Genomic DNA, 13,353 nt, shown 5'->3' with positions numbered 1-13,353 from the left:
CTTTTCCATAGCTTCCTCCTCCTTTAAAAACTTAAGAGTCCCACTGTGTTTTGTCTTTCTCCACCACAGAACCCCAAAGGAGAAGAGTGAACATTGCCTGGGAAACATAACCCAGCCCAACATTACTAACTCTAGCTCAGAAGGATTTATTTCTTTTTGTTTGTTTGTTTAATCTAAAATTCTTATTGAATTTTTTTTTTTTTTTTGTATTTTTCTGAAGCTGGAAACCGGGAGAGACAGTCAGACAGACTCCCACATGTGCCCGACCGGGATCCACCCGGCACGCCCACCAGGGGGCGACGCTCTGCCCACCAGGGGGCGATGCTCTGCCCCTCCGGGGCATCGCTCTGTCGTTACCAGAGCCACTCTAGCGCCTGGGGCAGAGGCCAAGGAGCATCCCCAGTGCCCGGGCCATCTTTGCTCCAATGGAGCCTCCGCTGCGGGAGGGGAAGAGAGAGACAGAGAGGAAGGAGAGAAGGAGGGGTGGAGAAGCAGATAGGCACTTCTCCTATGTGCCCTGGCCGGGAATTGAACCTGGGACCTCTGCACGCCAGGCCGACGCTCTACCACTGAGCCAACCGGCCAGGGCTCTTATTGAATTTTTTAATACAAAAAAATTAAGCTTTTAACTATTCTATAACTCCTTATTTTTACTGATATCTTTGTTCATCTTTATTCATAACCTCTGACAGTGGCAGACATTCAGAACTCAGATCTTTTGAAGTCTCATATTATAGAATTGGACTCTCCTGGCAATTTTATTGGACCCACATATAGACTGTCAAAAACTCATCAAAATGAATACTGTGTATGTAAGTTCGAACTTAAGAAAAATTATACCCCCAAAATCTACATGTGTTGTATTTAATCCTTAAAATTATCCTATGGGAAAACCAGATGTCATCATATTTAAGAAGTTTGCCACATTATTCTGTGTATGGGGCTTACAGTAACTTACATTTTTAAAATGATTATTTTACATTACATGCATCTCTCTCTTATAGGACATGAACACAGATACCTCCAGGTAATTACTGTGAAAAAAAGATAAGCAAATTATAGGCCATGTAAGCAGAGTACTAGTATCCAGACTCTAGCCCAGGAAATAAAAGTATTGAGTTCGCCGAACTGTGGTTTATTTTTAAGAACAATGACCCAGCAGGCATTTAGAAGCCAGGTCTTTTGAAGTCTCAAGAATTATATATATATAATATTAATATTATTCAGCCCACAACTGGACCCTCAGTTACATCAGTCTGAGAAAGGGAAAGTAATAAAGCTAAAGCTGCCCTGGTTAGATAGCTCAGTTGGTTAGAGCTTCATCACAAAGTGCAGAGGTTGGACACATATAGAACAGATTGTTGTTCCTGTCTCTCTTTCTCCCTTCCTCTCTCACTAAAATCAATCAATAAATTTTTTTTAAAAATAAGGCCAGTGTTAAGTTACACACAAATTACAGACACCAGTATGAAGAGTCACAGCCCTTTATCTGAGGATGAAACAAAACAGTAGAGAGTCACCCAGGGGTAATCCGGACTTCCACAAACAGCAGGTGAGAACTGGAAAGTCAGCAATTGTTCTCTATCATCTATCAACAAAACCCACTTTCTTTTCTGTTTTTTTCATGTCTTCAAATTTCAAAGATTAGTTTAAGATTACAGGAGGCAGTGAGATTTAATTAAAAGTAGATTGAATAGGCTCTGGCCAGTTGGCTCAGTGGTAGAGCATCGGCCTGGTGTGCAGGAGTCCAGGGTTTGATTCCCGGCCAGGGCACACAGGAGAAGCGCGCATCTGTTTCTCCACCCCTCCTCCCCTCCTTCCTCTCTGTCTCTCTCTTCCCCTCTTGCAGCCAAGGCTCCACTGGAGCAAAGTTGGCCCAGGCACTGAAGATGGCTCTGTGGCCTCTGCCTCAGGCGCTAGAGTGGCTCTGGTTGCAACAGAACAATGCGCCAATGGGTGGAGCATCGCCCCCTGGTGGGCATGCTGGGTGGATCCCGGTTGGGCACATGCGGGAGTCTGTCTGAATGTCTCCCAGTTTCCAACTTCAGAAAAATACACACACACACACACACACACACACAAAGGAGATTGAATAGATTACTGGACTGGAAAATGGAGCACAGAACTGATGCTTAATAAAGTAATTTGAGTGACGTCAGGGAAATGGCGCCGTGAGCAGCGCGTCCGACAGATCTCCCCAAAATCACAACAAATTTATCAACTAGAAACAGAAAAATTTATCCTCGGATCATTCCGGAGTTCCACACAAACTGAAAGCGAAAGGACTGTTATCACATCAATCTGAGAGACGAGGGTATGGAGGAAGCTACCGCAGGGACGTTCATTCAAGCCGCGAGGGAGTGCGCCTGTGGTGAGTCAGCCCACACTCGGGAGCCGCGAGCAGACGCCGGCGCGCGCCCGGTCCGGTTGCAGAGCGAGCACCGCTAATGTTCCCAGCGGCCCGCGCACTGCAAGTGAGAGTCGCCAGCCACCGGTGCCCGGAGCACCCCATTCACGCACGTGCCCTGGGCATTCCACGCGCCCAGAGCGCCCTACTGGCCCGCACACCCAGGGTGCCCCATTATCCTGCGCCCGGTGCACCCCAGCCGCCAGCGGCGGGGCGAGCGGGAGAGGCACCAGGGTGGTCTTCCCTACTTGGGAGATTCTCTCCGTGGGCGGGGCACCTCACCCAGCCATTCAAGCTAACAATCAAGCGTTGGGGGAGGGGCGCGCGCAGGCAGCCTGAAATACCTTCGGGAGCACAGCTGCGACCCAATCACTGAAATTAGCTTAACCCATGAAATCTGCGCACCCTCGGTTCTAATTGATAAGATCTCTCTCAGTTCAGCGATCCAAGACAAGAGGCGTGATATTTTTTAGTGCCTCTCGCTAAAGGGGCGGGGGCAACTTCTGATTGATAGAGCCTCCATATTCAGGGATAAACGCTAACAAGAAGGACTTGGCAGATAATAAGATCTATACTACACTAGTCACAAGCAGAGACTAGTGCCTCTTCTTCCCAGCAAAAACAGGCTACAAAGTGTGGAAAGCCTGGGTTGAGAGGTCCAACTGAATGCTAGGCGCTGAACAGTCACCTTGACAACAATTGACTCCCACCCCCGCCTGATTACACTGGAGGCCCTGACTGCCAGAGCCTTTCCCAAAGCCTTGCACTGAGTGGGGATAGAGTGGGGATTTCCCAGCTCCTTGAGCCTCTTACTCCCCAGGCAGAAGCAGTTGCAGCCTTATAGCTGGATCACTAGGCTACTAATTCAGGAAGGGGGGACTAGGAGAGAGAATACAGGAAAGCAAACTCTCTCATCGTTGGACCCTGCAAACGCCAACAAGCCTTGACTACCAGCAAGACTAAAGCCAATTATATGACATTGCCATAGAATCCCATCAACTGCAAATCCCTACCTAAGTGTGACACAGGGGCAGAGCCTGGGGTACAGAGTCACCGACCAGGAAGAGGGAGAGAAAAGAAAAAGGAAGAAGTTAACCTCTCAAAATCAAGAAAAATCCACAGACTTTACAACTTGTTCCACTAATTTTTTTGTTGTTGTTGTTTGTTTCTTCTATCTTATTGCCTTTATTTCCTCCACCTCGGTCCTTCTATTCTCTGCCCATCCTTTGCTTCCCTTTTCTTGAACTACACTACCCACGAGTGTTACATTTTATTTCTCTTCTTCGTCCTCACCCTCCTTTAAGGTTATACTCCCAAACACTTAACTCTCACTCTCTCCTCTTTTGTTTGTTTTTGCTTTGCTTTATTTTGTTTTTTTCTCTTCCTTTTTTTTTTCTTCCTTCGTTTTTCTCTTTTTCTTATTTTTTCCTTTCTATTCGTTTTTTCTTTTCTCGTTTTACTTTCCTCCCATTTAATCCTCAATCACGAACAAATTAGTTAATTTGGGACTCAAGGTTTTTTGGCTTTATTTTTCTTTTTCACTTTTGTTTTTGTTTTTTTCTTGTTTATTTTTGTGGCATTTTGGGTCCTCCCAACCCAAGGTCTCCATTGTATTTAGTCTTCGCTCCACTTAATACAACAGATTTTTACTTATTATTTTTGTTTTTTTCTTCTTTATTATTCTTTTTTTGGTCCTTTTTTCTGGTTCCCTCTTATCCCTCTCATTATGTCTCTTGGTTGACCATCACTTACGGGCGGATCGTCTTATGCTTGTCTAAGATTTTCTTCCTTTTTTTTTTTTTTTTTTTTTTTGCATTTAGTAGGTCCCTACTCCCTTTTTTTTGCCCCCTGAACTCTTCACCCCAAATCAGGCCCTCCATTATAGGCACGATATTTCCCTGAGGAGGGGAGAGGAGGGAAAGAGAAAAAAGAAAAAAGGGGGAAATAATAAATTATTACTGTTTTTTTTGTGTGTGGGGTGTTTTACCTTTTTTTTTTTTTTTTTTTTACTTTTTACTCTTTATTAATTCTAATTAGTGCTATCAACAAGACCACCTTCAGATGCCAATAAGAAAGAGGAAATCGAATATTATGGATACAAAAGAAAGAGAGGTAACACAAATAGATGTGGAAAAATCTATGGAGAAAAGACTTAACATATTGGAAGCCTTGGAGCTAAATGACAGAGAATTTAAAATAGAAATCTTAAAAATACTCCGAGATATACAAGAAAACACAGAAAGGCAATTTAGGGAGATCAGAAAACAACTCAATGAACACAAAGAATATATTACCAAGGAAATTGAAACTATAAAAACAAATCAAACAGAAATGAAAAACTCAATTCACGAGCTGAAAAACGAGGTAACAAGCTTAGCTAACAGAACAGCCCAGATTGAAGATAGGATTAGTGAAATAGAAGACAAACAACTTGAGGCACAACAGAGAGAAGAAGAAAGAGACTCAAAAATAATAAAAAACGAGAAAGCCCTACAGGAATTGTCTGACTCCATCAGAAAGAATAACATAAGAATAATAGGTATATCAGAGGGAGAAGAGAAAGAAAATGGAATGGAGAATATACTCAAACAAATAATAGATGAGAACTTCCCAAGTCTGTGGAAAGAACTAAAGCCTCAAATTCAAGAAGCAAACAGAACACCGAGTTTTCTTAACCCCAACAAACCCACTCCAAGGCACATCATAATAAAGATGACACAAACCAATGACAAAGAAAAAATTCTCAAGGCAGCCAGGGAAAAGAAGAGTACAACATATAAAGGAAGGCCTATTAGATTATCATCAGATTTCTCAGCAGAAACTCTACAAGCTAGAAGAGAGTGGACCCCAATATTTAAAGCCCTGAAAGAGAGGAACTTTCAGCCAAGAATACTATACCCATCAAAGCTATCCTTCAAGTATGAAGGAGATATAAAAACATTCACAAATACAGAAAAGATGAGAGAATTTATCAACAGAAAGCCCCCACTCCAGGAAATACTAAAGGGGGTTTTCCAACCAGATTCAAAGAACAAAAGAAAACAACACCACAAGTAACAGCTCCACCAAGAACACAATAAAACCAAACTTAAACTGTGACAACAAAGGAAAAAAAGGGGGGAGAGGATGGAGATTAACAGTAGCAAAGGATGATGAAGTGCAGAAATACTCATAAGATAGGGTACTACAATGAATATGGTAGGTACCCTTTTCATTACTTAATGGTAACCACCCTTGAAAAAACCACCACAAAAACACTTGACTTAAAAAAGGTAGCAACAGAGGAAAGAAGTATGGAACACAAACAAACAAAAACAAATGATAGAAAAACAAAAGAGAAGAATCAAACTAGATACAAAACTAACAGAAAGCAATTTATAAAATGGCAGTAGGGAACCCACAAGTGTCAATAATTACACTAAATGTAAATGCATTAAACTTACCAATAAAAAGACACAGAGTAGTAGAATGGATTAAAAAAAAAAATCCAACTATATGCTGCCTACAAGAAACACATCTAAGCAACAAGGATAAAAACAAATTCAAAGTGAAAGGCTGGAAAAAAATACTCCAAGCAAACAACACCCAAAAAAAAGCAGGTGTAGCAATACTCATATCTAACAATGCTGACTACAAGACAGAAAAAGTACTCAGAGACAAAAGTGGTCATTTCATAATGATTAAGGGGACACTGAATCAAGAAGACATAACAATCCTTAATATATATGCACCAAACCAAGGAGCACCAAAATATATAAGACAGCTACTTATTGACCTTAAAACAAAAACTAACAAAAATACAATCATACTTGGAGACCTCAATACACCGCTGACGGCTCTAGATCGGTCATCCAAACAGAGAATCAATAAAGATATAGTGGCCTTAAACGAAATACTAGAACACCTGGATATGATAGACATCTACAGGACACTTCATCCCAAAGCGACAGAGTATACATTTTTCTCTAGTGTACATGGAACATTCTCAAGAATTGACCATATGTTGCGCCGCAAAGACAATATCAGCAAATTTAGAAAAATTGAAATTGTACCAAGCATATTTTCTGATCATAAAGCCTTGAAACTAGAATTCAACTGCAAAAAAGAGGGGGAAAAACCCACAAAAATGTGGAAACTAAACAACATATTTCTAAAAAATGAATGGGTCAAAGAAGAAATAAGCACAGAGATCAAAAGATATATACAGTCTAATGAAAATGAAAATACGACATATCAGAATCTCTGGGATGCAGCAAAAGCAGTAATAAGAGGAAAGTTCATATCACTTCAGGTCTATATGAACAAACAAGAGAGAGCCGAAGTAAATCACTTAACTTCACACCTTAAGGAACTAGAAAAAGAAGAACAAAGACAACCCAAAACCAGCCGAAGAAAGGAGATAATAAAAATCACAGCAGAAATAAATGAAATAGAGAACAGAAAAACTATAGAAAAAATCAATAAAACAAGGAGCTGGTTCTTTGAAAAGATCAACAAAATCGACAAACCCTTGGCAAAACTCACCAAGGAAAAAAGGCACAGGACTCAAATAAATAAAATCCAAAATGAAAGAGGAAAAGATCACCACAGACATCATAGATATACAAAGAATTATTGTAGAATACTATGAAAAATTATATGCCACCAAATACAACAATCTAGAAGAAATGGATAAATTCCTAGAACAATACAACCTTCCTAGACTGAGTCGTGAAGAAGCAGAAAGCCTAAACAGACCAATCAGTAGGGAGGAAATAGAAAAAACTATTAAAAACCTCCCCAAAAATAAAAGTCCAGGCCCAGACGGTTATACTAGTGAATTCTATCAAACATTCAAAGAAGACTTGGTTCCTATTCTACTCAAAGTCTTCCAAAAAATTGAAGAAGAAGCAATACTTCCAAACACATTTTATGAGGCCAACATAACCCTCATACCAAAACCTGGCAAGGATGGCACAAAGAAAGAAAACTACAGACCAATATCTCTAATGAATACAGATGCTAAAATTCTAAACAAAATACTGGCACACCGAATACAACAACATATTAAAAAAATAATACATCATGATCAAGTGGGATTCATCCCAGAATCTCAAGGATGGTTCAACATACGCAAAACGGTTAACGTAATACACCATATCAACAAAACAAAGAACAAAAACCACATGATCTTATCAATAGATGCAGAAAAGGCTTTTGATAAAATACAACACAACTTTATGTTTAAGACTCTCAACAAAATGGATATAGAAGGAAAATATCTGAACATCATAAAGGTCATATATGATAAACCATCAGCCAACATCCTATTAAACGGCATAAAACTGAGGACTTTCTACCTTAAATCAGGAACAAGACAGGGTTGTCCACTCTCTCCACTCTTATTTAACGTGGTGCTAGAAGTTCTGGCCAGAGCAATCAGACAAGACAAAGAAATAAAAGGCATCCATATCGGAAAAGAAGAAGTAAAGGTATCACTTTTTGCTGATGATATGATCCTATACATCGAAAACCCGAAGGACTCCACAAAAAGATTACTAGAAACAATAAACCAATACAGTAAGGTCGAAGGATACAAAATCAACATACAAAAGTCCATAGCCTTTCTATATGCCAACAATGAAATATTAGAAAACGAACTCAAAAAAATAATCCCCTTCACGATTGCAACAAAAAAAATAAAATACCTAGTAATAAACATAACAAAGAATGTAAAGGACCTATATAATGAAAATTACAAAGCATTGTTAAGGGAAATTGAAAAAGATACAATGAGATGGAAAAATATTCCTTGTTCTTGGATAGGAAGAATAAATATAATCAAAATGGCCATATTACCCAAAGCAATATACAAATTTAATGCAATTCCCATCAAAATTCCTATGAGATTTTTTAAAGAAATGGAACAAAAAATCATCAGATTTATATGGAACTATAAAAAACCCCGAATAGCCAAAACAATCCTAAGGAAAAAGAATGAAGCTGGGGGCATTACAATACCTGACTTTAAACTATATTATAGGGCCACGATAATCAAAACAGCATGGTATTGGCAGAAAAATAGACACTCAGACCAATGGAACAGAATAGAAAGCCCAGAAATAAAACCACATATATATGGTCAAATATTCTTTGATAAAGGGGCCAACAACACACAATGGAGAAAAGAAAGCCTCTTCAACAAATGGTGTTGGGAAAACTGGAAAGCCACATGCAAAAGAATGAAACTCGACTACAGCCTCTCCCCGTGTACTAAAATTAATTCAAAATGGATCAAAGACCTAAATATAAGACCTGAAACAGTAAAGTACATAGAAGAAGACATAGGTACTAAAATCATGGACCTGGGTTTTAAAGAACATTTTATGAACTTGACTCCAATGGCAAGAGAAGTGAAGGCAAAGATAAATGAATGGGACTACATCAGAATAAAAAGTTTTTGCTCAGCAAGAGAAACTGATATAAAAATAAACAGACAGCCAACTAAATGGGAAATGATATTTTCAAACAACAGCTCAGATAAGGGCCTAATATCCAAAATATACAAAGAACTCATAAAACTCAACAACAAATAAACAAACAATCCAATAAAAAAATGGGAAGAGGACATGAACAGACACTTCTCCCAGGAAGAGATACAAATGGCCAACAGATATATGAAAAGATGCTCAGCTTCATTAGTTATTAGAGAAATGCAAATCAAAACTACAATGAGATACCACCTCACCCCTGTTAGATTAGCTATTATCAACAAGATGGGTAATAGCAAATGTTGGAGAGGCTGTGGAGAAAAAGGAACCCTCATACACTGTTGGTGGGAATGTAAAGTAGTACAACCATTATGGAGGAAAGTATGGTGGTTCCTCAAAAAACTGCAAATAGAACTACCTTATGACCCAGCAATCCCTCTACGGGGTATATACCCCAAAACCTCAGAAACATTGATACGTGAAGACACATGTAGCCCCATGTTCATTGCAGCACTCTTCACAGTGGCCAAGACATGGAAACAACCAAAAAGCCCTTCAATAGAAGACTGAATAAAGAAGATGTGGCACATATACACTATGGAATACTACTCAGCCATAAGAAATGATGACATCAGATCATTTACAGCAAAATGGTGGGATCTTGATAACATTATAAGGAGTGAAATAAGTAAATCAGAAAAAAACAAGAACTACATGATTCCATACATTGGTGGAACATAAAAATGAGACTAAGAGATATGGACAAGAGTGTAGTGGTTACCAGGGGTGGGGGGAGGGAGGACATGGGAGGGAGGGAGGGAGAGAGTTAGGGCGAGGGGGAGGGGCACAGAGAACTAGATAGAGGGTGGCGGAGGACAATCTGACTTTGGGCGAGGGATATGCAGCATAATTTAATGACAAAATGACCTGGACATGTTTTCTTTGAATATATGTACCCTGATTTATTAATGTCATCCCATTACCATTAATAAAAATTTATAAAAAAAAAAAGTAATTTATTCCTAATATTTTCTTGTAGTTCTATGAATTTATACTATTCTATGGCTAAGCCCTATATTTATTATCTTGTATTTTTAATGTAGTATATGTATTTACAAATACATTTCATGGATCCTTCCTATAATTACAGCCACTTAATGGTTTTGTTAGAAGACTTTATTAAACAAAAATATTTTATATGTTTAATCCTTGATACTACATTGCTATTAACAAAAGTTACTTTATACTGTAGAAGGTTTACTATCTAATTAAGAAAAGGTTATACTTCAAGACGAAAAGGTACTCACAAATTCAGATTATTTTATAGGAACAGTAGGAGAGGAAGCTGCTTATGACAGGAGGGTTCTTGCTTATGAAGGAAAGAAAAGATTACACTGGTTATCCCAAAAGGGAGCAATTTTATGCAGATGAAAAAAGAGTCTAATTGCATTAAGAGACAAGATCCAGGAGTTCCCTTAATGGTTAAACATGTAATAACATTATGAACATGGTATTTAAATACTGGAACTCTAAAAATAGCTGGATACTTGAAGAACAGATAAGGTTATAACTGTTATGAAAAATTAAGTAAGACATATGCAATTTATTATTTGGTATTATTTTCCTTCCTTTTCTATCCTTATTTTGCTCTATAAATTAACCAAATCACCAATTATTTATTGAATGCTTATCCTCAGTAAGGCATTCTGGTAGGCACTATGATATCCTAACCATCAAAAAGCTCATAAATTTGGTGGGGATGAAAAGCGGGAGAAAATCAACACATTAAAAAATGATTGGCTAGCCTTGCCTGTGACAGAGCAGTGGGTAGGGTGTCGACCTGGGAATGCTGAGGTCTCTGGTTCAAAACCCTGGGCTTGCCTGGTCAGGGCACATGTGGGAGTCGATGCTTCCTGCTCCTCCTCCCTCCGTCCTTCCCTTCTCTCTCTCTCTCTCTCTCTCTCTCTCTCTCTCTCTCTCTCTCTCTCCTTTCTCTAAAAATGAATAAATAAAAAATATATATATTTAAAAAGTGTTTGGCTAGACAAGATTTAAGAAGTTCAAATCGGTAGATGAAATGTTACAAGGCAGCAGCTCCTGCTTCACTGTCTGAGGAATCCTTCACATGTTATTACCGAGCAATTCAGAGGGGACAGTAATCATTTCAACCTTGAATGATTACAGAGAAATTCATTTTATTTTTATTTTAATTTGTAATGAAATATATTATAGATACAAAAATATGCATATATCTTTAGTATTTCCTTTCTATGAGTTTCCACAATTATATACATTCAGGAAACCACCAGCAAAAGAAGATATCAAATATTTCCATCACCCCAGAAGAATCTCTCATGGCCTTTCTAGCTAGTCCCGTCTCTCTCATACTGCCTTCCGAGCAACATTTTCTTATTTCTATCACCATGTGTTAGTTGCTTGCTTAAACTTATATAAATGGGACTTCTTTAATTCTGGCTTCTTTAGATCAGCAAAACATTTCTGAGATTCATCCATGTTGTATATATACAGGGTAGGTCAAAAGTAGGTTTACAGTTATTCATATGGTAATACAATAATTAATGAATAATAATACAGGAATAAATTCTGTTTTACATACTTACAACTGTAAGCCTATGTTTGCCTCACCCTGTATTAGGTACTTTTATATGCTGATAGACTAACTTCTAATAACTCCCTTTTTAATCTAAGTAGTTATGCTATTATTAGTTTCTTGCTTTTCTGTTCAGTGAAATATTTAAAACAGTATTTGTTTTTTACTGCAGCATAACAAATCACCATAAAGTTTATTATTTTGCAGTTCTTTAATTCAGGCTTAAGCTCAGGAGATCTCGCCTGAGACCTCTGTTCAGGTTCCTGAAAGCCTGGAGCTAAGGAATTGACATGCTGGACTTTCATTGGGAAGCTCAGGCAAGAATCCACTCTTGGGTTATTGAAAGAGTTCTATTCCTTGTGGCTGTGTGTCTGAGATTCCCATTTCCTGGTTGGCAGTTACCTGGGGTCCCTTTTGGCTCCTCGTCAACACCTGCATGCCTCATCATTTAACTCCTCCCTCCCCCATCTTCAAGCCAACAATGGCACATCAACTCCTTTCTGTGCTTAGAATCTGAGTTCCCCTCTGCTTTTCTCATCTGACACCAACTAGACAAAGTCCTCTGTTTTAAAGTCTCATAGGACAATCTCCTTTTAAGGTCAACTCTGCTATATAAGGGTAACAGTCATGGGAGTAAGATCACAATCACAGGTTCTGGGTATTCAGGGATGTCAAATCTTGGAGGCCTTTCCTAGAAATTCTGCCTACTACATTAACTGAAATTATCATCTCAGTTTATTCATTTAAACAATGAAAAGTGGCTGGATGAGTGAGCAGGAGGCAGCAGAGGTTGACAGTGCAGGACACCTGGGTTGGATGAGACTGAGAGCTTTAGACCAAAATGAAACACAGGAAACACCTGATATGTGACCATTTGTAAAATAATAGGTAGAAGGACTTACAATTCTGTCGGATACTTTTGGAACATGTAATGATAAAGGGATGACAGCACAGCAGACTAAGTAAGCCAGAAGAGGAAGGAGTAACTGCAGCTAGAACAAAGAAGTTTAACAGGAAATGAAATGCAATCAGAGTCAGCATCTGGCTAAGCAATAAACTTCACTTATGTAATCACATTAGGCAGATACAGAATAATAATTTAGCCAAATTATGGTCTATTTTCATTGGAACAATGGAAGAAAAGAAAAAGGGCATGAGTGATGCAACACTGCTAAAATTTAATCTTGTATAATATAAGGCAAACAGAGAACCACACATTGGTAAATAAATATTTATATAGAACATAAATAACAATTAATTAAAAGAATTTGAGCAGGTGGTGACAAGGTAGGGCAGAGGACTTTTCCTTTTCATTATAAAATTTGTAATATTTGAGTCTTAAAGCTACATAGATTTAAAAATACAAATTATTAAAAAGGATTATCATATTTATGCAAACATTTCATGTTTTAACAATTGGCCAAATATATTTAATTTATAATCTAAACAAAGAAATGAGTTTTGTACTTTAAGATTTTTTAAAGAATTGCATTAGAGCCTGACCAGTGGCACAGTGGATAGAGCATCAGACTGAGACGCTGAGGACCCAGGTTTGAAACTCCGAGGTAGCCAGCCTGAGCGTGGGCTCATCTGGTTTGAGCAAGGCTCACCAGCTTGGGCCCAAGGTCACTGGCTCGAGCAAGGGGTCACTCAGTCTACTGTACCCCCCTCCCAGTCAAGGCACATATAAGAAAGCAATCAATGAACAACAAAGGTAACACAATGAAGAATTGACACTTCTCATCTCTCTCCTTTCCTGTCTGTCTGTCCATATCTGTCCCTCTCTCTTTCTCTCTCTGTCTCTGTCACACACACACAAAAAGAATTGCATTAGTTTTAGTTTAGCAACTTTATCTCTTTTTAAC

Source organism: Saccopteryx bilineata, chromosome 2, assembly GCF_036850765.1.
Source record: "Saccopteryx bilineata isolate mSacBil1 chromosome 2, mSacBil1_pri_phased_curated, whole genome shotgun sequence".
NCBI classification, from domain to species: domain Eukaryota; kingdom Metazoa; phylum Chordata; class Mammalia; order Chiroptera; family Emballonuridae; genus Saccopteryx; species Saccopteryx bilineata.
The sequence above is the reverse complement of the archived record's forward strand: the minus strand, read 5'-3'. Positions refer to the sequence as shown.